This window comes from Pseudophryne corroboree, chromosome 1 (genome assembly GCF_028390025.1).
Source record: "Pseudophryne corroboree isolate aPseCor3 chromosome 1, aPseCor3.hap2, whole genome shotgun sequence".
Classification (NCBI taxonomy): domain Eukaryota; kingdom Metazoa; phylum Chordata; class Amphibia; order Anura; family Myobatrachidae; genus Pseudophryne; species Pseudophryne corroboree.
The window spans coordinates 942,552,138-942,578,395 of NC_086444.1; the positions used below are offsets into that span (position 1 = coordinate 942,552,138).

At 45.0% G+C, this 26,258-nt stretch overlaps 1 non-coding gene and 3 pseudogenes across 1 annotated transcript; 2 read left to right on the forward strand and 2 right to left on the reverse strand.

Annotated features, from left to right (window-relative positions):
* Positions 1–12,899: 12,899 nt before the first annotated feature.
* LOC134933194 (5S ribosomal RNA) lies at positions 12,900–13,017 on the reverse strand (annotated as a pseudogene).
* Positions 13,018–13,212: 195 nt separating this feature from the next.
* On the reverse strand, positions 13,213–13,330 carry LOC134938726 (5S ribosomal RNA). The gene has a single exon (XR_010181226.1). It is a non-coding gene; the product is annotated as a 5S ribosomal RNA (ribosomal RNA).
* Positions 13,331–15,182: 1,852 nt separating this feature from the next.
* LOC134950233 (5S ribosomal RNA) lies at positions 15,183–15,300 on the forward strand (annotated as a pseudogene).
* A 195-nt stretch (positions 15,301–15,495) lies between these two features.
* On the forward strand, positions 15,496–15,613 carry LOC134933693 (5S ribosomal RNA; annotated as a pseudogene).
* Positions 15,614–26,258: the final 10,645 nt, after the last annotated feature.

Below are 26,258 nucleotides of genomic sequence, written 5' to 3' on the forward strand. Positions count from 1 at the left end.
AAGTAATAATGCCACTGTATAAGTCATTGGTACGGCCTTATCTAGAATACTATGTTCAACTCTGGAGGCCATATCTTCAAAAGGATATTAATACATTAGAGACTGTACAAAGAAGGGCAACTAAAATGGTGCATGGCCAACATCACAAAACATACCCAGAAAGGCTAAACAATCTCAGTATGTGTAGTTTGGAGCAGAGAAGGGAAAGGGGGGACATGATAGCAGTGGCGCACCCAGGGGGGGTTTCCGAGCACCCAGAAACCCCCCTCCACTGCATGAGTATTATTAATGGCTGTCTAGCATCCTCTGCAGCCTGCTGTCTTCCTGGTGGCAATTGTAAGTGCTTAATAAAATTTTACTTTCTTTTAATTATAGTACATATATATCCATGTGCATACATATATACACATGTATATACATACATATAAACACACACACACACACGTGATATATATACATGTGTATATATACGTGTACTGTGTGTATGTGTATATATATATATATATATATATATATACATATATGTATGCATGTTTAATATGCTATGTATATGTATTACACACCTTGACAAAGGGGCATGTGAGCCCCGAAACGTTGGCTACCTGTATGCTTTGATTACACTTTTTCATACATTTAAATCCTCGAGTGCCGCTGTCTTCTTTTGGAATCTACAGTGTATATATATATATATATATATATTTATATATATATATATATATATGTGTGTGTATATACGGTATATATTAGTGATGAGCGCCTGAAATTTTTCGGGTTTTGTGTTTTGGTTTTGGGTTCGGTTCCGCGGCCGTGTTTTGGGTTCGACCGCGTTTTGGCAAAACCTCACCGAATTTTTTTTGTCGGATTCGGGTGTGTTTTGGATTCGGGTGTTTTTTTCAAAAAACCCTAAAAAACAGCTTAAATCATAGAATTTGGGGGTCATTTTGATCCCAAAGTATTATTAACCTCAAAAACCATAATTTCCACTCATTTTCAGTCTATTCTGAATACCTCACACCTCACAATATTATTTTTAGTCCTAAAATTTGCACCGAGGTCGCTGTGTGAGTAAGATAAGCGACCCTAGTGGCCGACACAAACACCGGGCCCATCTAGGAGTGGCACTGCAGTGTCACGCAGGATGTCCCTTCCAAAAAACCCTCCCCAAACAGCACATGACGCAAAGAAAAAAAGAGGCGCAATGAGGTAGCTGTGTGAGTAAGATTAGCGACCCTAGTGGCCGACACAAACACCGGGCCCATCTAGGAGTGGCACTGCAGTGTCACGCAGGATGTCCCTTCCAAAAAACCCTCCCCAAACAGCACATGACGCAAAGAAAAAAAGAGGCGCAATGAGGTAGCTGACTGTGTGAGTAAGATAAGCGACCCTAGTGGCCGACACAAACACCGGGCCCATCTAGGAGTGGCACTGCAGTGTCATGCAGGATGTCCCTTCCAAAAAACCCTCCCCAAACAGCACATGACGCAAAGAAAAAAAGAGGCGCAATGAGGTAGCTGTGTGAGTAAGATTAGCGACCCTAGTGGCCGACACAAACACCGGGCCCATCTAGGAGTGGCACTGCAGTGTCACGCAGGATGTCCCTTCCAAAAAACCCTCCCCAAACAGTACATGACGCAAAGAAAAAAAGAGGCGCAATGAGGTAGCTGACTGTGTGAGTAAGATAAGCGACCCTAGTGGCCGACACAAACACCGGGCCCATCTAGGAGTGGCACTGCAGTGTCACGCAGGATGGCCCTTCCAAAAAACCCTCCCCAAACAGCACATGACGCAAAGAAAAAAAGAGGCGCAATGAGGTAGCTGACTGTGTGAGTAAGATAAGCGACCCTAGTGGCCGACACAAACACCGGGCCCATCTAGGAGTGGCACTGCAGTGTCACACAGGATGGCCCTTCCAAAAAACCCTCCCCAAACAGCACATGACGCAAAGAAAAAAAGAGGCGCAATGAGGTAGCTGACTGTGTGAGTAAGATAAGCGACCCTAGTGGCCGACACAAACACCGGGCCCATCTAGGAGTGGCACTGCAGTGTCACGCAGGATGTCCCTTCCAAAAAACCCTCCCCAAACAGCACATGACGCAAAGAAAAAAAGAGGCGCAATGAGGTAGCTGACTGTGTGAGTAAGATAAGCGACCCTAGTGGCCGACACAAACACCGGGCCCATCTAGGAGTGGCACTGCAGTGTCACGCAGGATGGCCCTTCCAAAAAACCCTCCCCAAACAGCACATGACGCAAAGAAAAAAAGAGGCGCAATGAGGTAGCTGTGTGAGTAAGATTAGCGACCCTAGTGGCCGACACAAACACCGGGCCCATCTAGGAGTGGCACTGCAGTGTCACGCAGGATGTCCCTTCCAAAAAACCCTCCCCAAACAGCACATGACGCAAAGAAAAAAAGAGGCGCAATGAGGTAGCTGACTGTGTGAGTAAGATAAGCGACCCTAGTGGCCGACACAAACACCGGGCCCATCTAGGAGTGGCACTGCAGTGTCACGTAGGATGGCCCTTCCAAAAAACCCTCCCCAAACAGCACATGACGCAAAGAAAAATAAAAGAAAAAAGAGGTGCAAGATGGAATTGTCCTTGGGCCCTCCCACCCACCCTTATGTTGTATAAACAAAACAGGACATGCACACTTTAACCAACCCATCATTTCAGTGACAGGGTCTGCCACACGACTGTGACTGATATGACGGGTTGGTTTGGACCCCCCCCAAAAAAGAAGCAATTAATCTCTCCTTGCACAAACTGGCTCTACAGAGGCAAGATGTCCACCTCATCATCATCCTCCGATATATCACCGTGTACATCCCCCTCCTCACAGATTATCAATTCGTCCCCACTGGAATCCACCATCTCAGCTCCCTGTGTACTTTGTGGAGGCAATTGCTGCTGGTCAATGTCTCCGCGGAGGAATTGATTATAATTCATTTTAATGAACATCATCTTCTCCACATTTTCTGGATGTAACCTCGTACGCCGATTGCTGACAAGGTGAGCGGCTGCACTAAACACTCTTTCGGAGTACACACTTGTGGGAGGGCAACTTAGGTAGAATAAAGCCAGTTTGTGCAAGGGCCTCCAAATTGCCTCTTTTTCCTGCCAGTATAAGTACGGACTGTGTGACGTGCCTACTTGGATGCGGTCACTCATATAATCCTCCACCATTCTTTCAATGGGGAGAGAATCATATGCAGTGACAGTAGACGACATGTCCGTAATCGTTGTCAGGTCCTTCAGTCCGGACCAGATGTCAGCATCAGCAGTCGCTCCAGACTGCCCTGCATCACCGCCAGCGGGTGGGCTCGGAATTCTGAGCCTTTTCCTCGCACCCCCAGTTGCGGGAGAATGTGAAGGAGGAGATGTTGACAGGTCGCGTTCCGCTTGACTTGACAATTTTCTCACCAGCAGGTCTTTCAACCCCAGCAGACTTGTGTCTGCCGGAAAGAGAGATCCAAGGTAGGCTTTAAATCTAGGATCGAGCATGGTGGCCAAAATGTAGTGCTCTGATTTCAACAGATTGACCACCCGTGAATCCTTGTTAAGCGAATTAAGGGCTCCATCCACAAGTCCCACATGCCTAGCGGAATCGCTCCGTGTTAGCTCCTCCTTCAATGTCTCCAGCTTCTTCTGCAAAAGCCTGATGAGGGGAATGACCTGACTCAGGCTGGCAGTGTCTGAACTGACTTCACGTGTGGCAAGTTCAAAGGGCATCAGAACCTTGCACAACGTTGAAATCATTCTCCACTGCGCTTGAGACAGGTGCATTCCACCTCCTATATCGTGCTCAATTGTATAGGCTTGAATGGCCTTTTGCTGCTCCTCCAACCTCTGAAGCATATAGAGGGTTGAATTCCACCTCGTTACCACTTCTTGCTTCAGATGATGGCAGGGCAGGTTCAGTAGTTTTTGGTGGTGCTCCAGTCTTCTGTACGTGGTGCCTGTACGCCGAAAGTGTCCCGCAATTCTTCTGGCCACCGACAGCATCTCTTGCACGCCCCTGTCGTTTTTTAAATAATTCTGCACCACCAAATTCAAGGTATGTGCAAAACATGGGACGTGCTGGAATTTGCCCATATTTAATGCACACACAATATTGCTGGCGTTGTCCGATGCCACAAATCCACAGGAGAGTCCAATTGGGGTAAGCCATTCCGCGATGATCTTCCTCAGTTGCCGTAAGAGGTTTTCAGCTGTGTGCGTATTCTGGAAACCGGTGATACAAAGCGTAGCCTGCCTAGGAAAGAGTTGGCGTTTGCGAGATGCTGCTACTGGTGCCGCCGCTGCTGTTCTTGCGGCGGGAGTCCATACATCTACCCAGTGGGCTGTCACAGTCATATAGTCCTGACCCTGCCCTGCTCCACTTGTCCACATGTCCGTGGTTAAGTGGACATTGGGTACAGCTGCATTTTTTAGGACACTGGTGACTCTTTTTCTGAGGTCTGTGTACATTTTCGGTATCGCCTGCCTAGAGAAATGGAACCTAGATGGTATTTGGTACCGGGGACACAGTACCTCCAACAAGTCTCTAGTTGGCTCTGCAGTAATGATGGATACCGGAACCACGTTTCTCACCACCCAGGATGCCAAGGCCTCAGTTATCCGCTTTGCAGTAGGATGACTGCTGTGATATTTCATCTTCCTCGCAAAGGACTGTTGGACAGTCAATTGCTTGGTGGAAGTAGTAAAAGTGGTCTTACGACTTCCCCTCTGGGATGACCATCGACTCCCAGCAGCAACAACAGCAGCGCCAGCAGCAGTAGGCGTTACACGCAAGGATGCATCGGAGGAATCCCAGGCAGGAGAGGAATCGTCAGAATTGCCAGTGACATGGCCTGCAGGACTATTGGCATTCCTGGGGAAGGAGGAAATTGACACTGAGGGAGTTGGTGGGGTGGTTTGCGTGAGCTTGGTTACAAGAGGAAGGGATTTACTGGTCAGTGGACTGCTTCTGCTGTCACCCAAAGTTTTTGAACTTGTCACTGACTTATTATGAATGCGCTGCAGGTGACGTATAAGGGAGGATGTTCCGAGGTGGTTAACGTCCTTACCCCTACTTATTACAGCTTGACAAAGGGAACACACGGCTTGACACCTGTTGTCCGCATTTCTGTTGAAATAGTTCCACACCGAAGAGCTGATTTTTTTGGTATTTTCACCAGGCATGTCAACGGCCATATTCCTCCCACGGACAACAGGTGTCTCCCCGGGTGCCTGACTTAAACAAACCACCTCACCATCAGAATCCTCCTTGTCAATTTCCTCCCCTGCGCCAGCAACACCCATATCCTCCTCATCCTGGTGTACTTCAACACTGACATCTTCAATCTGACTATCAGGAACTGGACTGCGGGTGCTCCTTCCAGCACTTGCAGGGGGCGTGCAAATGGTGGAAGGTGCATGCTCTTCACGTCCAGTGTTGGGAAGGTCAGGCATCGCAACCGACACAATTGGACTCTCCTTGTGGATTTGGGATTTCGAAGAACGCACAGTTCTTTTGTGGTGCTACTGCTTTTGCCAGCTTGAGTCTTTTCATTTTTCTAGCGAGAGGCTGAGTGCCTCCATCCTCATGTGAAGCTGAACCACTAGCCATGAACATAGGCCAGGGCCTCAGCCGTTCCTTGCCACTCCGTGTGGTAAATGGCATATTAGCAAGTTTACGCTTCTCCTCCGACAATTTTATTTTAGGTTTTGGAGTCCTTTTTTTACTGATATTTGGTGTTTTGGATTTGACATGCTCTGTACTATGACATTGGGCATCGGCCTTGGCAGACGACGTTGCTGGCATTTCATCGTCTCGGCCATGACTAGTGGCAGCAGCTTCAGCACGAGGTGGAAGTGGATCTTGATCTTTCCCTAATTTTGGAACCTCAACATTTTTGTTCTCCATATTTTAATAGGCACAACTAAAAGGCACCTCAGGTAAACAATGGAGATGGATGGATACTAGTATACAATTATGGACGGACTGCCGAGTGCCGACACAGAGGTAGCTACAGCCGTGGACTACCGTACTGTGTCTGCTGCTAATATAGACTGGTTGATAAAGAGATGTAGTATGTATGTATAAAGAAGAAAGAAAAAAAAAACACGGGTAGGTGGTATACAATTATGGACGGACTGCCGAGTGCCGACACAGAGGTAGCTACAGCCGTGGACTACCGTACTGTACTGTGTCTGCTGCTAATATAGACTGGTTGATAAAGAGATGTAGTATGTATGTATAAAGAAGAAAGAAAAAAAAACCACGGGTAGGTGGTATACAATTATGGACGGACTGCCGAGTGCCGACACAGAGGTAGCTACAGCCGTGGACTACCGTACTGTACTGTGTCTGCTGCTAATATAGACTGGTTGATAAAGAGATGTAGTATGTATGTATAAAGAAGAAAGAAAAAAAAACCACGGGTAGGTGGTATACAATTATGGATGGACTGCCGAGTGCCGACACAGAGGTAGCTACAGCCGTGGACTACCGTACTGTACTGTGTCTGCTGCTAATATAGACTGGTTGATAAAGAGATGTAGTATGTATGTATAAAGAAGAAAGAAAAAAAAACCATGGGTAGGTGGTATACAATTATGGATGGACTGCCGAGTGCCGACACAGAGGTAGCTACAGCCGTGGACTACTGTACTGTGTCTGCTGCTAATATAGACTGGTTGATAAAGAGATGTAGTATGTATGTATAAAGAAGAAAGAAAAAAAAACCACGGGTAGGTGGTATACAATTATGGACGGACTGCCGAGTGCCGACACAGAGGTAGCTACAGCCGTGGACTACCGTACTGTACTGTGTCTGCTGCTAATATAGACTGGATGATAATGAGATGTAGTATGTATAAAGAAGAAAGAAAAAAAAACCACGGGTAGGTGGTATACAATTATGGATGGACTGCCGAGTGCCGACACAGAGGTAGCTACAGCCGTGGACTACCGTACTGTACTGTGTCTGCTGCTAATATAGACTGGATGATAATGAGATGTAGTATGTATAAAGAAGAAAGAAAAAAAAACCACGGGTAGGTGGTATACAATTATGGATGGACTGCCGAGTGCCGACACAGAGGTAGCTACAGCCGTGGACTACCGTACTGTACTGTGTCTGCTGCTAATATAGACTGGTTGATAATGAGATGTAGTATGTATGTATAAAGAAGAAAGAAAAAAAAACCACGGGTAGGTGGTATACAATTATGGACGGACTGCCGAGTGCCGACACAGAGGTAGCTACAGCCGTGGACTACCGTACTGTACTGTGTCTGCTGCTAATATAGACTGGTTGATAATGAGATGTAGTATGTATGTATAAAGAAGAAAGAAAAAAAAACCACGGGTAGGTGGTATACAATTATGGACGGACTGCCGAGTGCCGACACAGAGGTAGCTACAGCCGTGGACTACCGTACTGTACTGTGTCTGCTGCTAATATAGACTGGATGATAATGAGATGTAGTATGTATAAAGAAGAAAGAAAAAAAAACCACGGGTAGGTGGTATACAATTATGGATGGACTGCCGAGTGCCGACACAGAGGTAGCTACAGCCGTGAACTACCGTACTGTGTCTGCTGCGACTGGATGATAAATAATGATATAAAAAATATATATATATCACTACTGCAGCCGGACAGGTATATATTATATAATGACGGACCTGCTGGACACTGTCTGTCAGCAGAATGAGTTTTTTATAGAATAAAAAAAAAAACACCACACAAGTCACACGACGAGTGTTTAACTTTTTCAGGCAATCACAATATAGTATACTACTAACTATACTGGTGGTCAGTGTGGTCAGGTCACTGGTCAGTCACACTGGCAGTGGCACTCCTGCAGCAAAAGTGTGCACTGTTTAATTTTAATAATATGTACTCCTGGCTCCTGCTATAACCTATAACTGGCACTGCTCCCCAGTCTCCCCCACAATTATAAGCTGTGTGAGCACAGTCAGATATATACATAGATGATGCAGCACACTGGGCTGAGCAGTGCACACAGATATGGTATGTGACTGAGTCACTGTGTATCGTTTTTTTCAGGCAGAGAACGGATTATATTAAATAAAACTGCACTGTCTGGTGGTCACTGTGGTCAGTCACTAGTAAACTCTGCACTCTCTACAGTACTCCTAAGCTCCAGTAAATCAAGTGTCTCTGTCTCAAATCAATCTTACTCTCTCTCTTCTAATCTAAATGGAGAGGACGCCAGCCACGTCCTCTCCCTATCAATCTCAATGCACGTGTGAAAATGGCGGCGACGCGCGGCTCCTTATATAGAATCCGAGTCTCGCGATAGAATCCGAGCCTCGCGAGAATCCGACAGCGTCATGATGACGTTCGGGCGCGCTCGGGTTAACCGAGCAAGGCGGGAAGATCCGAGTCGCTCGGACCCGTGAGAAAAAACATGAAGTTCGGGCGGGTTCGGATTCAGAGGAACCGAACCCGCTCATCTCTAGTATATATATGTGTAGATATGTATATATATGTGTTGTAAAGGATGATACAGCGCCACTTGTGGGGTAAGATCTCAGTGGTAAATTAGTGTAAAAAAATTGTTAAAAGGATATATAAACACAACCGCCTTGTTAGAGGTGTCTGCCACCCCTTAAGGGTGCCACACGTGTACAGTGCTGCCTAAGAGATATACAGTGGGGGGATAAGGGTACCGGCGACTATCGTTGTGTAAACGTGCAAAAGGTTAATATTAAATGTTAAAAACGTATGATTCGTGAGCCAAAAAATATAAAATTGAACAAACAGTTTTAATAGCACATATAGATAAGATACATAAAAAGGTCATGTGACCCGCTTGCCTATTTTAAAAGCTAAGTCCTTACCTTTCTATCTTTTAACCTTTTTACTTGTTTTTGGATATTTCATGACCTTTTTATGTATCTTATCTATATGTGCTATTAAAACTGTTTGTTCAATTTTATATTTTTTGGCTCACGAATCATACGTTTTTAATATTAACCTTTTGCACGTTTACACAACGATAGTCGCCGGTACCCTTATCCCCCCACTGTATATGTATATATACTGTATATATACACACACACACACACACACACACACACACACACACACAGACACACACTGGGTCACCTCAGTCCCCACCCCCGTGATTGGCTCCACCCAGTTCTGGAAACCCCCCCCCATGCAAATCCTGTGTTTGCCACTGGCCAGAAACTTTTAAATATGTCATGGGTTTTAACAAAGTCCAAGCAGGAAACAAAGTCCAGGGGGGAAACATTCTGCAAATGAAGAGAAGCAATAGGACACAATGACATGCACTGAGTACGGAGGGGGGAAGGTTTAGGGGAAAGTTGAGGAAAAATTACTTCACAGAAAGGGTAATGGACAAGTGGAATAGCCTCCCATCAGAGGTGGTAGAGGCTAATATAGTACAGCAATTTAAACATGCATGGGATATGCGTAAGGATATCCTTACAAAGAAATAAGGATCAAATAAGATTTGAGATAAAAATATGGTAAAAGAAGAGGCAGACTAGATGGGCCAAGTGGTTCTTATCTGCTGTCAAATTCTATGGGCATTGGTTTGCAGAACACAACAAGACACCAGTGCTACAGGTGTCTGAGGGGCTCCTCCATCTGGGTGGTCGCCAGGTGCTGGCTCCTTCTTGGGGCCAACTGTCTGTCCATCTCTCTGCTGACCCTCCAGTGTCATACCGGTCCTGGTCTCAAAGGGCTTCAAAGGTGTAAAGAAAAAAAATATAGGACTGCGCTTACCATCCGATTAAGAACATTTATTGCACAATACAATCTATAAGAACATTCAGACACCGGCCGGTATCATACACATTACTTCATAAAATACATCACTAAAAGATTCCCAATAATCCTGAAAATTTCATGCACATATATATATTCAATAAAACACTCCTTAATTTCAGCCTTAATAGCAAATAACCTTTTTGTATATTGCATGCACATTAATATAAAGAATCAGCCGTATATATACACATGTAGGGGTTAATAAACTTGTTAGTATTTGGTTAGGGCTTATAACTACTAAGGAAGCCGCTGACGACTATTAAAAGTGGGGAAACGCGTCTGTGGACGTCGAGTTAAGAGGAAAGTTACCATCTGACACGTGAGTCAGTAGCCGGCTCTAAATACCATTGTGCTGCTATAACATGCTAACAACAGAGTGTTTCTGATACTAACTTTCTGCACATTGCAGGGACGCCGCCACTGTCTTTTAAATAATCTGGCAGCTGAACAATATTATAGTCCGGAGGAGCGCATTATAAGCCCTAACCAGAGACTAACAAGTTTATTAACCCATGCATGTGTATATATACGGCTGATTCTTTATATTAATGTGCATGCAATATACAACAAGGTTGTTTGCTATTAAGGCTGAAATTAAGGAGTGTTTTATTGAATATATATGTGCATGAAATTTTCAGGATTATTGGTAAGGGAATCTTTTAGTGATGTATTTTATGGAGCAACGTGTATGATACCAGCCGGCAGGCTTGGACTGGGCCACAGGGGTACAGGGGAAACCACCGGTGGGCCCCACTGCCTGGGGGCCCACCTCCTGCTCTAAGGATCAGGTTCCAGACTGTGCACTTAAATTATACATTATACATGTGTTACCTTATACTGGACTATGGTGTATTTTCTACAGTATATTGTTGTTATTAATCTTATACATTATTATCATGCATGCAGCAGCTGAATTTACTGTATATATTTATGAAGGGGCCCAAAAGTTGCACTCTCTAATGGTTAGTCAAACCAATGAGATGGCAGGCCACACCCCCTCTGCATACTGGCCACACCCCTAACATGGGCCCCTACCACTGCATTTCCCCGGTGGGCTCTACATGCCCCAGTCCGACACTGCCGGCCGGTGTCTGAATGTTCTTATAGATTGTATTGCGCAGTAAATTTTCTTACTTGGATGGTAAGCGCAGTCCTATATTTTTTGTCTTTACTTGTATTCCCTAGGGTCAAAATAACCTGGCCCTTAGGACTTGCAGCTATCAGCCAAGGAACATAGTGGCGCCATTTTTTTTTGTATAATGGCTTCAAAGGTGATCTGCTGCTGCTGCTGGAACTGGTGTATAATGTGACAGGTGCCATCACTGGAAAGGACATTCATCTGGCTGGAGGCTGCAGCACCTTGCCTGTGCCTGCTGTGCACCTGCCCACCCTTTAGAGATAATGCCGCTTTTTACTCCCTCCTCCACAACAGTGTACAGTGTATGATGCAGACCCTATAGCGCTGTGTATGTGCTGCTGACCCCACCCAGGCTGATGTGTCAGTCTTAGCACTTTTGGATATGCCCATCACCCTGCTCCCTTTAATTAAAGCAGTGCCAAGGCTAAGAATCACATGGTGTGCCCCCCTGACTCCAACACCCCCCAGCTCCTCTGTATGACATAAACACCGCTAATTCCCCTCCAGATCACAGACTTTCTGTTTGCGAGATGTCTGCCATAATTGTGCACTTTTTCTTTTTTTTTTTTGTAAATTCTGTTTTATTCAAGAATGAAAAAGCATAAAGTCACTAGAAACATTCCACTGTTACATACAACTAATGGAAGATAATACCAATCAACAAGAAGAAAGTAAAAATAGAACTTATAGCAGAACATGTGACATAGGGCAAAGTGGCAAAGAGTAGTTATTGCATTAAAACCATATTCTACAGATTAGCTTTATACATTTCAACCTCACTACTGTATGTTGGCCCTCATTCCGAGTTGTTCGCTCGTTCTTTTTCATCGCATCGCAGTGAAAATCCGCTTAGTACGCATGCGCAAAGTTCGCACTGCGACTGCGCCAAGTAACTTTACTATGAAGAAAGTATTTTTACTCACGGCTTTTTCTTCGCTCCGGCGATCGTAATGTGATTGACAGGAAATGGGTGTTACTGGGCGGAAACACGGCGTTTCAGGGGCGTGTGGCTGAAAACGCTACCGTTTCCGGAAAAAACGCAGGAGTGGCCGGAGAAACGGTGGGAGTGCCTGGGCGAACGCTGGGTGTGTTTGTGACGTCAACCAGGAACGACAAGCACTGAAATGATCGCACAGGCAGAGTAAGTCTGGAGCTACTCAGAAACTGCTAAGTAGCTAGTAATCGCAATATTGCGAATACATCGGTCGCAATTTTAAGAAGCTAAGATTCACTCCCAGTAGGCGGCGGCTTAGCGTGTGTAACTCTGCTAAATTCGCCTTGCGACCGATCAACTCGGAATGAGGGCCGTTATGTACAACAATGGCAGTATGTGAAGAGACTACACCCAGTGGCTCAATAAATGGGCCACACCTATATGATAAGGTGAAGAGGCCACACTTATATGACTAGGCAAAGTAACCGCACACCTATGACCATATATAATAATCACTACCAAAGTCCTGCATGCCTCATTTACTCAATACATAAACCATAGCCAGTTGATGAGAGTCCACAGACACAACAAAAACAAACATATATATTTTTGGAAATAACACTCACATAACATATTACTTTTGACCTCAGAATGATAAGGAAAAAAGCAAGAAAAAGACAAAATAACCTTGTGTGGAAGCACTCTTGGTAAATTATGAATGAATAAATGATGAAGAGGAGGACCGTTTAGAGTCCTTCCTCTTGATGGAATGAGTAAAACTTAACTTTTATTAATAGGCTAAAAGTTCACTGTGGGGTGAACAAAAAAATATATATTAATAATGATAAGAATCTAGATTGCCATTGTAACAAATATGGTTCTAGATATAACAGGTGAAAATATTGTTGTTGTAATTGAGTGTATATTAAGGAATCACAATATGTACACGTCACAGAAAAGATCGGAATATAGAGTAAGCTCTAAAGAAAATGGTACAAGAATTTCCTGAAAGAAAATGGCCCACAGCACCTAGTATTCCCTGGAGGTCTCCCATCCACGTACTGACCAGGCCATACCTGCTTAGCTTCCAAGATTGGATGTAATCGGGCGCATTCAGGATAGTATGGCCGTGGGCCAATTGGTATCAAGAAATACTGTTAGCGCTGAATGAGAGAAAGGTCTATAAGGTCTAATAAACCACTGAATCAGGTGGAAGAGTCAAAGGATAAATGCAGACTAATAGGGAAAATACTGAAAATGAAAAGCAGAATGAAAGTGTAGATGATATACAGAAATTTGAGTATGATATAAGAATTCTCCTGAAGAAAATGGCCCACAGCACCTAGTATTCCCTGGAGGTCTCCCATCCAAGTACTGACCAGGCCTTACCTGCTTAGCTTCCAAGATCAGACGTGATTGGGCGTATTCAGGATAGTATGGCCGTGGGCCAAATGAATCAGAAAATTAACAGACACAATTCTAAAATTCAGTAGTGGTATGGAAATTCTGAGTGAGGAAGTGTGTGTAGGTAAATACTGCTGCTGTCTTTAACCGATGGTGCTATGAACTCGGTATGAGCAGAATGGCTGTCTCCCAGACTTTCTTCAGTCAGATATAGGGGTGGTAAATTGCAGCAATCTATACCAATCTGATGTTAAACTGCTGGGTTATTAAGCAGGATAATAATCCTGTAATCCAGTTCTATAAAGGCAAATCCTGAAAAGTTTTTTTCCGTAGATATTCATACAAACAGAGAAAAAAACCTTGTCTATTTTTTGCTGTGAGTGGCCAATATTGTCATAAAATATGCTGCATAAATGCAGTAAAGGCAGCAAAAAAACGAAAAAGAGGAAAGAGTCTAAGTCCATGTAATGAATAGCAAAAAAGACAAAGAATATGACAAGTCTTTGCCCATATGTTGAACACGTATGGGTAACTGATATTGTAATTCCTGGATTTCTCTTGCTGAAAAATCGCTTTCAATGATATTGATGTAAACTATGTATCAACAATGTTATTGTAAGTTGGGCTGCATGGATACAATGTGAGCAGCACAACAAAAGTATCTTTTCTTTAGGTTGGAAAAATAAATATAAATATAAATATATATGAGCTTGCAGTATAGTTCCGAAATGGCTGTATAAATAGAATCAATTCTGAATATAATTACGGAGCAAGTGCAGGGATAGTCAGACCAAATAGGTTCTGATGCGCTGCTTGGAAATGAACATATAATTAGAGGTTACCACTTTCCAATGTTGCAGATGTCCCAACGGTCGGTGGCTGTGGTTTGTAACCGTGCTCTGTATTCTGTGACCGTGCGGCCGCCCGTTCCGGAGAGGGCGAGGCCGCAGTGACGTCACTAGTTGGGCGTCAGGTTTCCGACGTACGTTTCACCTGTAGGCTTGTTCACGGAACGGGCGGCCGCACGGTCACAGAATACGGAGCACGGTTACAAACCACAGCCACCGACCGTTGGGACATCTGCAACATTGGAAAGTGGTAACCTCTAATTATATGTTCATTTCCAAGCAGCGCATCAGAACCTATTTGGTCTGACTATCCCTGCACTTGCTCCGTAATTATATTCAGAATTGATTCTATTTATACAGCCATTTCGGAACTATACTGCAAGCTCATATATATTTATATTTATATTTATTTTTCCAACCTAAAGAAAAGATACTTTTGTTGTGCTGCTCACATTGTATCCATGCAGCCCAACTTACAATAACATTGTTGATACATAGTTTACATCAATATCATTGAAAGCGATTTTTCAGCAAGAGAAATCCAGGAATTACAATATCAGTTACCCATACGTGTTCAACATATGGGCAAAGACTTGTCATATTCTTTGTCTTTTTTGCTATTCATTACATGGACTTAGACTCTTTCCTCTTTTTCGTTTTTTTGCTGCCTTTACTGCATTTATGCAGCATATTTCATGACAATATTGGCCACTCACAGCAAAAAATAGACAAGGTTTTTTTCTCTGTTTGTATGAATATCCCCAGAAAAAAACTTTTCAGGATTTGCCTTTATACAACTGGATTATAGGATTATTATCCTGCTCAATAACCCAGCAGTTTAACATCAGATTGGTATAGATTGCTGCAATTTACCACCCCTATATCTGACTGAAGAAAGTCTGGGAGACAGCCATTCTGCTCATACCGAGTTCATAGCACCATCGGTTAAAGACAGCAGCAGTATTTACCTACACACACTCCCTCACTCAGAATTTCCATACCACTACTGAATTTTAGAATTGTGTCTGTTAATTTTCTGATTCATTTGGCCCACGGCCATACTATTCTGAATACGCCCGATCACGTCTGATCTTGGAAGCTAAGCAGGTAAGGCCTGGTCAGTACTTGGATGGGAGACCTCCAGGGAATACTAGGTGCTGTGGGCCATTTTCTTCAGGAGAATTCTTATATCATACTCAAATTTTCGTATATCATCTACACTTTCATTCTGCTTTTCATTTTCAGTATTTTCCCTATTAGTCTGCATTTATCCTTTGACTCTTCCACCTGATTCAGTGGTTTATTAGACCTTATAGACCTTTCTCTCATTCAGCGCTAACAGTATTTCTTGATACCAATTGGCCCACGGCCATACTATCCTGAATGCGCCCGATTACGTCCGATCTTGGAAGCTAAGCAGGTATGGCCTGGTCAGTACGTGGATGGGAGACCTCCAGGGAATACTAGGTGCTGTGGGCCATTTTCTTTCAGGAAATTCTTGTACCATTTTCTTTAGAGCTTACTCTATATTCCGATCTTTTCTGTGACGTGTACATATTGTGATTCCTTAATATACACTCAATTACAACAACAATATTTTCACCTGTTATATCTAGAACCATATTTGTTACAATGGCAATCTAGATTCTTATCATTATTAATATATATTTTTTTGTTCACCCCACAGTGAACTTTTAGCCTATTAATAAAAGTTAAGTTTTACTCATTCCATCAAGAGGAAGGACTCTAAACGGTCCTCCTCTTCATCATTTATTCATTCATAATTTACCAAGAGTGCTTCCACACAAGGTTATTTTGTCTTTTTCTTGCTTTTTTCCTTGTAGTCGAACTACAAAATCTGTGGGAGCACCACCAAAACTCAGTACTATTTATGATTTATAATAATAGTCAATATTTTGGTATCTAATAGATTTATTTTTCTGTCATTTACAACATACACACTTCAAGCTGGTGCAAGTCCACAACCCCCTTTCCTCTACGACCTCAGAATGATGTCATAATATAAAGCACAACACAGCAAGTTCTGACATTGCCCCCACTTACCTCCCATTGCTTGTGACCTCATACTGAGGTCACAACTAAACCATGGCATATAACAAGGAGCCTGGTGGTGGTCTTATACACTTGACAAAGCAGAGTCCTAGTCATGGCATGCTGTATTGACTGGTTCGGCTGGCTCAAGAGGTTCAACTATTTGAACTATGGCCAAATAAATGATGAGGCTGACATTTCTGAGCTCCTGCCACAGGACACCAATTCCGAGTCCCTGCAGGAGGATGATAACCTTGAATTCCTGGATGAATCGGAAGATGACATGGAATTCCTGGATGAGTCAGAGGATGAACTGAAGCTCCTGCTGGAGTCGGAGGATGAGCTGGAGTTCATGCAGGTGAACGATGACTATATGGAGCCCCTGCAGGAGAATGATAACTGGGAGCTCCTGGATGAGTCAGAAGATGACCTTGAGCACCTGCAGGAGGGTAATGACTCTATGGAGCACCTGCAGGAGGGCGATGACTCTATGGAACACCTGCAGGAGGGCGATGACTATATGGAGCCTCTGGAGGAGGAAGTTCAGCCTTTTATTATAAGACGCAATGAAAGGCAAACACTTATCATACTGAATTATCCTACAGTGAAGTTCTGCCTGTATTTTTAAGAGGTATGTAATCATCTGAAAGGACTGCTTTGACAGACTTGAGGGAAAATCTATCAAATAGCATTTTTGGGGGGAAGAGATAGAAAACATCACACATTGCCATCCATTGCTGGTTTATTATTACATTAATAAGGGCTCAGTAATATTTATATAAAGGGGACTGATGGTAAGTTGCATGGCCTATTATTAAAGTGAAGGGAAAGGGGGTGGGGGGTTACATTTATATTTTCACCACATATTGGGCCTGTGTCAGACACTTCAGCGTCCGTGTGTAAGTGTACAAGTCCTTCCTTACCTGGTGTACAGGCGTGCGTATGATGTGCATGGACTGGGACGCCCACTATCAGTATCCGCACATGCTGTAGTGTTACTTGGTGCCTCTTAAGATGCCACCATTGAAGCTTGCACCAGCCCTATGCTAAGTGCAGATTATACGTATGAGTATGGCCTCCACTGTGAGTGGTTCAGGGTCTCTGTACACAACCACTTCAGCAACACGCCCGCGATAATCCCATAACATAGACCATCTCTGTGCATCCGCATTCCCACTTCCCAGTCACCGCCCTGGTAGATTTCTAATATACATCTGCATCTGTGTGTGTCATACAGAACTGTGACTCTGTGTGCACACAATGGTGACACATGCACAATGCGACTGTGTGTCTCATACAGAACTGTGACTCTGTGTGCACACAATGGTGACACATGTCCAGTGTGACTGTGTGTGTCATACAGAACTGTGACTCTGTGTGCACACAATGGTGACACATGCACAGTGCGACTGTGTGTCTCATACAGAACTGTGACTCTGTGCACACAATGGTGACACATGCACAGTGTGACTGTGTGTGTCATACAGAACTATGACTCTGTGTGCACACAATGGTGACACATGCACAGTGCGACTGTGTGTCTCATACAGAACTGTGACTCTGTGCACACAATGGTGACACATGCACAGTGCGACTGTGTGTCTCATACAGAACTGTGACTCTGTGCACACAATGGTGACACATGCACAGTGTGACTGTGTGTGTCATACAGAACTGTGACTCTGTGCACACAATGGTGACACATGCACAGTGTGACTGTGTGTCTCTTACAGAACTGTGACTCTGTGCACACAATGGTGACACATGCACAGTGTGACTGTGTGTCTCATACAGAACTGTGACTCTGTGCACACAATGGTGACACATACACAGTGCGACTGTGTGTCTCATACAGAACTGTGACTCTGTGCACACAATGGTGACACATGCACAGTGTGACTGTGTGTCTCATACAGAACTGTGACTCTGTGCACACAATGGTGACACATGCACAGTGTGACTGTGTGTCTCATACAGAACTGTGACTCTGTGCACACAATGGTGACACATGCACAGTGTGACTGTGTGTCTCATACAGAACTGTGACTCTGTGCACACAATGGTGACACATGCACAGTGTGACTGTGTGTCTCATACAGAACTGTGACTCTGTGCACACAATGGTGACACATGCACAGTGTGACTGTGTGTCTCATACAGAACTGTGACTCTGTGCACACAATGGTGACACATGCACAGTGTGACTGTGTGTCTCATACAGAACTGTGGGCCTAATTCAGACCTGATTGCAGCAGCAAATTTGATAGCTAATGGGTAAAACCATAGGGGTGATTCAGACCTGATCGTAGATGTGCTAAATTTAGCACATCTACGATCAGCTTCCCTGACATGCAGTGGGGGACGCCCAGCACAGGGCTAGTCCTCCCTGCATGTCAGGCCCTGCCCCGTTGCACAAGTACAAAAGCATCGCACAGCGGCAATGCTTTTGTACTGGTAGAGTAGTTCCAGGGCCGGTGCAAGATTTCTCAGCACCCTAGCAAAATCGTCGGTGCAAATTCCGCCTCCTGTTTAAAAAGCTTTAATAGAATACTCACTTAAATATAAATAGGCAACTCATTATCTTTATAACATACAGTGGCCATATACACTACACCACTATGGCTAGGGTACTATTCATACTGCGCAATCCACAGCAGACTCACAGTTCTGGACTTCTCTGGCTCTCATAATCACCGGCAACTGCGTGGAATGCATAAACACCGGAGGCTCAACCAATGCAGTGTGACGGCTGCTCTGGGCTGCTTTCTACCCACGTCTGCAGTGGAATGCAATCACATATACACAAGCTGCCAATGAACAGAACATACCGGCCAAGTAGTACTTTACTACTCAAACTACTTTAAGTCGCCTACCTCTAAATTCACTACTTTTTTCTACATATATTAAAAAAATACCACCAACCAAATGCCAATAACATTTACATATGGGCTTTACAACAAAATACATACAGGAAAAAGTATCTTGTGACAGATTTTTGCCAATCCTAACTAGTGATGAGCGTGTTCGGATCCTCGGGATCCGAACCCGCCCGAACTTCACCTTTTTTTTCACGGGGCCGAGCAACTCGGATCCTCCCGCCTTGCTCGGTTAACCCGAGCTCGCCCGAACGTCATCATTCCGCGGTCGGATTCTCGCGAGATTCGTATTCTATATAAGGAGCCGCGCGTCGCCGCCATTTTTCACTCGTGCATTGGAGATGAACGTGAGAGGACGTGGCTGGCGTCCTCTCAGTTTCTATGTTCAGTGGGCTGCAAATTGTGCTGCAAATATCTGTGCTCAATGTGCTGCAAATATCTGTGCTCAGTGTGCTGCAAGTGCAAATATCTACGTTCTCTGCCTGAAAAACGTTCCATATCTGACTGTGCTCAGTGTGCTGCAAATATCTGTGCTCAATGTGCTGCAAGTGCAAATATCTACGTTCTCTGCCTGAAAAACACTCCATATCTGATAGAGATGAGCGGGTTCGGTTTCTCTGAATCCGAACCCGCACGAACTTCATGTTTTTTTCCACGGGTCCGAGCGACTCGGATCTTCCCGCCTTGCTCGGTTAACCCGAGCGCGCCCGAACGTCATCATGACGCTGTCGGATTCTCGCGAGGCTCGGATTCTATCGCGAGACTCGGATTCTATATAAGGAGCCGCGCGTCGCCGCCATTTTCACACGTGCATTGAGATTGATAGGGAGAGGACGTGGCTGGCGTCCTCTCCATTTAGATTATAAGAGAGAGAGATTTACTGGAGCTTAGGACTAGGAGGAGTACTGTAGAAGTGTAGAGAGTGCAGAGAGTTTACTAGTGAGTGACCACCAGACAGTGCAGTTTATTTAATATATCCGTTCTCTGCCTGAAAAAAGCGATACACACAGTGACTCAGTCACATACCATATCTGTGTGCACTGCTCAGGCTCAGCCCAGTGTGCTGCATCATCTATATATATTATATATCTGTCTGACTGCTCAGCTCACACAGCTTATAATTGTGGGGGAGACTGGGGAGCACTGCAGTGCCAGTTATAGGTTATAGCAGGAGCCAGGAGTACATAATATTATATAGTGAGTGACCACCAGACAGTGCAGTTTATTTAATATATCCGTTCTCTGCCTGAAAAAAGCGATACACACAGTGACTCAGTCACATACCATATCTGTGTGCACTGCTCAGGCTCAGCCCAGTGTGCTGCATCATCTATATATATTATATATCTGTCTGACTGCTCAGCTCACACAGCTTATAATTGTGGGGGAGACTGGGGAGCACTGCAGTGCCAGTTATAGGTTATAGCAGGAGCCTGGAGTACATAATATTATATTAAAATTAAACAGTGCACACTTTTGCTGCAGGAGTGCCACTGCCAGTGTGACTGACCAGTGACCTGACCACACTGACCACCAGTATAGTTAGTAGTATACTTATATTGTGATTGCCTGAAAAAGTTAAACACTCGTCGTGTGACTTCACTTGTGTGTTGTTGTTTTTTTTATTCTATAAAAATAAAACTCATTCTGCTGACAGACAGTGTCCAGCAGGTCCATCATTATATAATATATAATATATACCTGTCCGGCTGCAGTAGTGATATATATATATTTTTTATATCATTTATCATCCAGTCGCAGCAGACACAGTACGGTAGTTCACGGCTGTGGCTACCTCTGTGTCTGCACTCGGCAGGCAGTCCGTCCATAATTGTATACCACCTAACCGTGGTTTTTTTTTCTTTCTTCTTTATACATACATAGTTACATAGACATCTCTTTATCAACCAGTCTATATTAGCAGCAGACACAGTACAGTACGGTAGTTCACGGCTGTGGCTACCTCTGTGTCTGCACTCGGCAGGCAGTCCGTCCATAATTGTATACCACCTAACCGTGGTTTTTTTTTCTTTCTTCTTTATACATACATAGTTACATAGACATCTCTTTATCAACCAGTCTATATTAGCAGCAGACACAGTACAGTACGGTAGTTCACGGCTGTGGCTACCTCTGTGTCTGCACTCGGCAGGCAGTCCGTCCATAATTGTATACCACCTAACCGTGGTTTTTTTTTCTTTCTTCTTTATACATACATAGTTACATAGACATCTCTTTATCAACCAGTCTATATTAGCAGCAGACACAGTACAGTACGGTAGTTCACGGCTGTGGCTACCTCTGTGTCTGCACTCGGCAGGCAGTCCGTCCATAATTGTATACCACCTAACCGTGGTTTTTTTTTCTTTCTTCTTTATACATACATAGTTACATAGACATCTCTTTATCAACCAGTCTATATTAGCAGCAGACACAGTACAGTACGGTAGTTCACGGCTGTGGCTACCTCTGTGTCTGCACTCGGCAGGCAGTCCGTCCATAATTGTATACCACCTAACCGTGGTTTTTTTTTCTTTCTTCTTTATACATACATAGTTACATAGACATCTCTTTATCAACCAGTCTATATTAGCAGCAGACACAGTACAGTACGGTAGTTCACGGCTGTGGCTACCTCTGTGTCTGCACTCGGCAGGCAGTCCGTCCATAATTGTATACCACCTAACCGTGGTTTTTTTTTCTTTCTTCTTTATACATACATAGTTACATAGACATCTCTTTATCAACCAGTCTATATTAGCAGCAGACACAGTACAGTACGGTAGTTCACGGCTGTGGCTACCTCTGTGTCTGCACTCGGCAGGCAGTCCGTCCATAATTGTATACCACCTAACCGTGGTTTTTTTTTCTTTCTTCTTTATACATACATAGTTACATAGACATCTCTTTATCAACCAGTCTATATTAGCAGCAGACACAGTACAGTACGGTAGTTCACGGCTGTGGCTACCTCTGTGTCTGCACTCGGCAGGCAGTCCATAATTGTATACTAGTATCCATCTCCATTGTTTACCTGAGGTGCCTTTTAGTTGTGCCTATTAAAATATGGAGAACAAAAATGTTGAGGTTCCAAAATTAGGGAAAGATCAAGATCCACTTCCACCTCGTGCTGAAGCTGCTGCCACTAGTCATGGCCGAGACGATGAAATGCCAGCAACGTCGTCTGCCAAGGCCGATGCCCAATGTCATAGTACAGAGCATGTCAAATCCAAAACACCAAATATCAGAAAAAAAAGGACTCCAAAACCTAAAAAAAAATTGTCGGAGGAGAAGCGTAAACTTGCCAATATGCCATTTACGACACGGAGTGGCAAGGAACGGCTGAGGCCCTGGCCTATGTTCATGGCTAGTGGTTCAGCTTCACATGAGGATGGAAGCACTCAGCCTCTCGCTAGAAAAATGAAAAGACTCAAGCTGGCAAAAGCAGCACAGCAAAGAACTGTGCATTCTTCGAAATCCCAAATCCACAAGGAGAGTCCAATTGTGTCGGTTGCGATGCCTGACCTTCCCAACACTGGACGTGAAGAGCATGCGCCTTCCACCATTTGCACGCCCCCTGCAAGTGCTGGAAGGAGCACCCGCAGTCCAGTTCCTGATAGTCAGATTGAAGATGTCAGTGTTGAAGTACACCAGGATGAGGAGGATATGGGTGTTGCTGGCGCTGGGGAGGAAATTGACCAGGAGGATTCTGATGGTGAGGTGGTTTGTTTAAGTCAGGCACCCGGGGAGACACCTGTTGTCCGTGGGAGGAATATGGCCGTTGACATGCCAGGTGAAAATACCAAAAAAATCAGCTCTTCGGTGTGGAGGTATTTCACCAGAAATGCGGACAACAGGTGTCAAGCCGTGTGTTCCCTTTGTCAAGCTGTAATAAGTAGGGGTAAGGACGTTAACCACCTTGGAACATCCTCCCTTATACGTCACCTGCAGCGCATTCATAATAAGTCAGTGACAAGTTCAAAAACTTTGGGTGACAGCGGAAGCAGTCCACTGACCAGTAAATCCCTTCCTCTTGTAACCAAGCTCACGCAAACCACCCCACCAACTCCCTCAGTGTCAATTTCCTCCTTCCCCAGGAATGCCAATAGTCCTGCAGGCCATGTCACTGGCAATTCTGACGATTCCTCTCCTGCCTGGGATTCCTCCGATGCATCCTTGCGTGTAACGCCTACTGCTGCTGGCGCTGCTGTTGTTGCTGCTGGGAGTCGATGGTCATCCCAGAGGGGAAGTCGTAAGCCCACTTGTACTACTTCCAGTAAGCAATTGACTGTTCAACAGTCCTTTGCGAGGAAGATGAAATATCACAGCAGTCATCCTGCTGCAAAGCGGATAACTGAGGCCTTGACAACTATGTTGGTGTTAGACGTGCGTCCGGTATCCGCCGTTAGTTCACAGGGAACTAGACAATTTATTGAGGCAGTGTGCCCCCGTTACCAAATACCATCTAGGTTCCACTTCTCTAGGCAGGCGATACCGAGAATGTACACGGACGTCAGAAAAAGACTCACCAGTGTCCTAAAAAATGCAGTTGTACCCAATGTCCACTTAACCACGGACATGTGGACAAGTGGAGCAGGGCAGGGTCAGGACTATATGACTGTGACAGCCCACTGGGTAGATGTATGGACTCCCGCCGCAAGAACAGCAGCGGCGGCACCAGTAGCAGCATCTCGCAAACGCCAACTCTTTCCTAGGCAGGCTACGCTTTGTATCACCGCTTTCCAGAATACGCACACAGCTGAAAAGCTCTTACGGCAACTGAGGAAGATCATCGCGGAATGGCTTACCCCAATTGGACTCTCCTGTGGATTTGTGGCATCGGACAACGCCAGCAATATTGTGTGTGCATTAAATATGGGCAAATTCCAGCACGTCCCATGTTTTGCACATACCTTGAATTTGGTGGTGCAGAATTTTTTAAAAAACGACAGGGGCGTGCAAGAGATGCTGTCGGTGGCCAGAAGAATTGCGGGACACTTTCGGCGTACAGGCACCACGTACAGAAGACTGGAGCACCACCAAAAACTACTGAACCTGCCCTGCCATCATCTGAAGCAAGAAGTGGTAACGAGGTGGAATTCAACCCTCTATATGCTTCAGAGGTTGGAGGAGCAGCAAAAGGCCATTCAAGCCTATACAACTGAGCACAATATAGTAGGTGGAATGCACCTGTCTCAAGCGCAGTGGAGAATGATTTCAACGTTGTGCAAGGTTCTGATGCCCTTTGAACTTGCCACACGTGAAGTCAGTTCAGACACTGCCAGCCTGAGTCAGGTCATTCCCCTCATCAGGCTTTTGCAGAAGAAGCTGGAGACATTGAAGGAGGAGCTAACACGGAGCGATTCCGCTAGGCATGTGGGACTTGTGGATGGAGCCCTTAATTCGCTTAACAAGGATTCACGGGTGGTCAATCTGTTGAAATCAGAGCACTACATTTTGGCCACCGTGCTCGATCCTAGATTTAAAGCCTACCTTGGATCTCTCTTTCCGGCAGACACAAGTCTGCTGGGGTTGAAAGACCTGCTGGTGACAAAATTGTCAAGTCAAGCGGAACGCGACCTGTCAACATCTCCTCCTTCACATTCTCCCGCAACTGGGGGTGCGAGGAAAAGGCTCAGAATTCCGAGCCCACCCGCTGGCGGTGATGCAGGGCAGTCTGGAGCGACTGCTGATGCTGACATCTGGTCCGGACTGAAGGACCTGACAACGATTACGGACATGTCGTCTACTGTCACTGCATATGATTCTCTCAACATTGATAGAATGGTGGAGGATTATATGAGTGACCGCATCCAAGTAGGCACGTCACACAGTCCGTACTTATACTGGCAGGAAAAAGAGGCAATTTGGAGGCCCTTGCACAAACTGGCTTTATTCTACCTAAGTTGCCCTCCCACAAGTGTGTACTCCGAAAGAGTGTTTAGTGCCGCCGCTCACCTTGTCAGCAATCGGCGTACGAGGTTACATCCAGAAAATGTGGAGAAGATGATGTTCATTAAAATGAATTATAATCAATTCCTCCGCGGAGACATTGACCAGCAGCAATTGCCTCCACAAAGTACACAGGGAGCTGAGATGGTGGATTCCAGTGGGGACGAATTGATAATCTGTGAGGAGGGGGATGTACACGGTGATATATCGGAGGGTGATGATGAGGTGGACATCTTGCCTCTGTAGAGCCAGTTTGTGCAAGGAGAGATTAATTGCTTCTTTTTTGGGGGGGGGGTCCAAACCAACCCGTCATATCAGTCACAGTCGTGTGGCAGACCCTGTCACTGAAATGATGGGTTGGTTAAAGTGTGCATGTCCTGTTTTGTTTATACAACATAAGGGTGGGTGGGAGGGCCCAAGGACAATTCCATCTTGCACCTCTTTTTTCTTTTCTTTTTCTTTGCATCATGTGCTGATTGGGGAGGGTTTTTTGGAAGGGACATCCTGCGTGACACTGCAGTGCCACTCCTAAATGGGCCCGGTGTTTGTGTCGGCCACTAGGGTCGCTAATCTTACTCACACAGTCAGCTACCTCATTGCGCCTCTTTTTTTCTTTGCGTCATGTGCTGTTTGGGGAGGGTTTTTTGGAAGGGACATCCTGCGTGACACTGCAGTGCCACTCCTAGATGGGCCCGGTGTTTGTGTCGGCCACTAGGGTCGCTAATCTTACTCACACAGCTACCTCATTGCGCCTCTTTTTTTCTTTGCGTCATGTGCTGTTTGGGGAGGGTTTTTTGGAAGGGACATCCTGCGTGACACTGCAGTGCCACTCCTAGATGGGCCCGGTGTTTGTGTCGGCCACTAGGGTCGCTAATCTTACTCACACAGCTACCTCATTGCGCCTCTTTTTTTCTTTGCGTCATGTGCTGTTTGGGGAGGGTTTTTTGGAAGGGCCATCCTGCGTGACACTGCAGTGCCACTCCTAGATGGGCCCGGTGTTTGTGTCGGCCACTAGGGTCGCTAATCTTACTCACACAGCTACCTCATTGCGCCTCTTTTTTTCTTTGCGTCATGTGCTGTTTGGGGAGGGTTTTTTGGAAGGGACATCCTGCGTGACACTGCAGTGCCACTCCTAGATGGGCCCGGTGTTTGTCGGCCACTAGGGTCGCTTATCTTACTCACACAGCGACCTCGGTGCAAATTTTAGGACTAAAAATAATATTGTGAGGTGTGAGGTATTCAGA